General features: G+C 38.0%; 1 long non-coding RNA gene across 2 annotated transcripts; it reads right to left on the bottom strand.

The window, feature by feature from the left end:
* Nucleotides 1-671: 671 nt before the first annotated feature.
* On the bottom strand, nucleotides 672-3,136 carry LOC127306687 (uncharacterized). Of its 2 annotated transcripts, none has more exons than XR_011746698.1 (3): nucleotides 2,924-3,136; nucleotides 2,407-2,824; nucleotides 672-1,116 (listed from the first exon to the last, which is right to left on the bottom strand). It is a non-coding gene; the product is annotated as an uncharacterized lncRNA (long non-coding RNA). The 2 variants fall into 2 exon arrangements; XR_011746699.1 differs by having other exon boundaries at nucleotides 672-1,113.
* Nucleotides 3,137-3,584: the final 448 nt, after the last annotated feature.

Raw genomic sequence — 3,584 nt, 5'->3', positions numbered from 1 at the left:
GGGCACTGTGTTCTTTCCCGGGTTGAAGAGCTGATTGATCCATTGACGGGGAATTGGGATGAATATCTTATAAGAGATAATTTCTGAGAAGTGGATGTGGAACGTATTCCACTGCACAATTTTGGACAGTCGGATTTCATAGCCTGGCAAGCTGCGAAGTCAGGATGCTTCTCGGTCAAGTCAGCCTACCATTTGGAATGGCGAGCAGAGTATCGTAGAAGAGCTCAAAGGGTGGACTCATCGGACAGATCCTCACCTCATGTGGTCTGGAAGAAAATTTGGAGTGCTAAAGTCTCACGTAAAGTCCAGATTTTTAATTGGAGAGCCTTACATGGAATTATACCATGTTTATGTACATTGGCAAACCGTCATATTGGTTCATCAGTAAATTGTCCAGTGTGCAATGTTGAAGCGGAAGATTTACGTCATATGCTATTCAAATGCGATAGAGCAACTCAAATTTGGGAAGGTCTAGGACTGGGGGATGCTGTTAAGGCGGCCTCAAGGATGGAATTGTCAGGTTCAGTAGTTTTAGAAGAGTTGCTGTGCTCTCCTACACCGGGCGGAATTACATGCAACTAGATTTAGATGTGCGCCTTGGCGCACGGACCCGTAAAGCTCATGCTAATGTTTATCTATTATAATGGTGATAAAAGTAGCTGCCAATACGATACCATTCAATGGTTTCCGTATTGAAATTCCAAACAGATAAGATTCAGTGCATAATAATATGACAATTAGATCCCAGACGTAATGAGAAAACAATCGATATAAATCAGACCACTACAGGATTAAACAGCAATTTATACATACCCCCTCGGCAGATTCCAAAATTATAAGCACTTTCTAAAAGGCTATATTGAACAACTAAATCGATCATAGGTGAACATGGAAATGGTACATGGTATCCTTGTGCATTCAATTCTTCACACCAGAATAGGAACTTCTAGCAGACAACTTGCAATTGGAGACACGCCTCCGAGATGTCCTGCTGCAGCGGCGTAAAACACCAGAACATGAAAATCTACCAGACATTTATCACCATAGATAAATGCAAATTGAACTTTTGGATGCACTGACAATATCACGTGGTGGAACACCGATCATCTGTGACTGCTGATATTTAAGAACAATCCAATCATAAACATAATCAAACTGGAATCCAACAAAGATAATATCCCATCAAAAGTGCCCCAAAAGGAGTTATTAGAAAAGATTGCAATGCAATAATTTATCTTGTAACATGTAAATAGAAAGGAACATTCTCAAATAAAAAGATCTCTAAAAAGTATGTTCAGGTATTTATAGTTTGGAATGTCCTCATAATTATACTTGTAGCTTAATTATCATCCTACTTACCACCCAGATACCAAACGTGCATATTGAAGAAAGCAAAGAAAGGGACACTCAAGTGTCATGTGTTACCTGGTACTACTTTGGGTCTCAAGCTGGAGGGTCTTAAGCTAGAGTGCAGGGCTTAAAGAGACGAGTGAGGTGAGCACACAAGTGTTGTGGTAATTCAGTTCGCTAATTGCTGCTCTTGATGATCTGACCCACAAAATCAAAAAGTGAACCTCCAACAATACCAGGTGTCGGATGTCAGGACTAAATTATACCATGACAAAATACCACATATTTCTCACTGGGAATCATCAGATATTGTATCATTTTGTTTCAACAAAAGGATATTGTATTATTCTTTATTTCTTGGCAGTTTTCCATGTTTTTATTTAATTATTTCTCATGGCCCAAGCAACCCTCAGTTTGGACTTTGGACCGCACGTATGTTACTTCATAAATAAATTGAACTGCACGTCTCTGTTTGAATTGAACATTTGTGTATCTTACAAAACCAAAGCTTGTCTATGATTTGCATAAGAACAAATATTTAGTAGGACTCAAATTTGCACAAGTGTCATGATATCGTGAAAGTAGAATTAATTTATGATGGCTATGGAACTTCAAACCGAATTGCATCTGTACCTGAATGTCTAACAGACAACTATTGTTTGGCTACCAAAAATGAGTTCCAAAAACATACCCACGTGAAAGGCAAAATAACTTCCAAATCATTGTATTTTTTCTTAAAATTTGCTATCATTTTATCCAGAGAAGCTAGCAATCATAGGAGTTCATTAGGACGGTGTCAGGGCCAAAACCAGAGGTAAAAATATATCCCAAAGAGAAAATGAGTAGTAATTAAGAAATATAAAGAATTTTTGTAAAATATTTTACAGGGCATACCTATTGTCCTTACAGCTTTATCCTTTTCACTTACAAAACAGGGTTTTAGTGATTAAGATCCATAAAAACTTAAATGAATAAGATCACATGCGTAAATATGTTGCTGTACACAATATATGGCCTAACAGGGAGAACTGGTTACATGTTGTCTAGGAGCTGCACCTGATGGTAAGGTATAGGCTCAAGTAGTTGATTTTCCAACTCTGCTCCTTCCAGTTCTTCCAGCTCATCCTGTCAAAATTTCATTGCAGTCGGTATAAAGTCATCGGAGGAGAAAGTCTCAACCTTAAGATTATGGACCCGAAATGGCAAGTGAGCTACCTCGTCAAAATCAGCAGATGCTCCAATAGGAGCTGACAAAGCATCTTGTATCTGTTTCATGCTTTCAGTCTGTTCGTTAATTTCTTCCATAGTCTCATAAATAACATGGGGGTGAACTAAAAATCCATTATAAACAACTGCATCTCCATGAACGCTACAAACCCTGTGAGGCACCTGCTCCTCAGTTGAGGAGTAGGTGTGAGATTAATATGACGAAGTCCCATAATTTTAAATTCCACCATCCGTACAGATGGTTATCCTGCAATGCTAAATACCGGTTCATGTACTATTATTTATATAGGACAAAACAAACAAAAGAATATGGCAGCGACAACGTATATTTTGAGTTTCGATTTACCTTGAACCACTTCTTCTATTTGTATCTGATCTAGCAAAATCATGTGAAAACAGAACTTGTGTAATGGCCTCTATAAATCGAATCATTCAACCAAGACCTGGAGGAGTAAAAAATATAATCATATGGCAGACCACAACGAACAAAATCAGACCAACATTTTCAAGAAGTAATATAGTTCTATACTGAGGTAATATATTGCTCAAACTTGTAGACATAATTGATATAGAGCCATTCATCTAAAAAACATGTGACTGGGCATACATAAAAAAGTGCCTAAGCCGAATATCATAGATGTTCCAGGCATGTAGATAGCCATAACAGCTTTTCAATAGATCCATGCTAGCATAGGAGCCCGACTTGATAACTTGACAAACCAAAGTTTCAAAGCAGGACATAGATCCTTACTGAATACCTTTGAATACCTTTCAGGAGCTTCAGCTCACTATCTACTAAAGTTAGTTGTCACAAATTTCAAGAGTCACAGGGAAGTTACAGGCATTGCCCGTTTAACAATTAGTTAGAACAGGTTTTTTGAACCTCATGAGCTTGGATTTCTTCCACAAACGGAATAATCGAACAAAGTACTACCTGGACGTCCTTAACCCATTTTGTTGCTTGCACAATAGAGAAGTTATAGCAACTTCACTGGATCTTGCAATTG

The sequence above is a fragment of the Lolium perenne genome, chromosome 6 (genome assembly GCF_019359855.2).
Source record: "Lolium perenne isolate Kyuss_39 chromosome 6, Kyuss_2.0, whole genome shotgun sequence".
NCBI lineage: Eukaryota > Viridiplantae > Streptophyta > Magnoliopsida > Poales > Poaceae > Lolium > Lolium perenne.
Note: the sequence above shows the minus strand (reverse complement) of the source record. Positions and strands in the feature narration are given on the sequence as shown.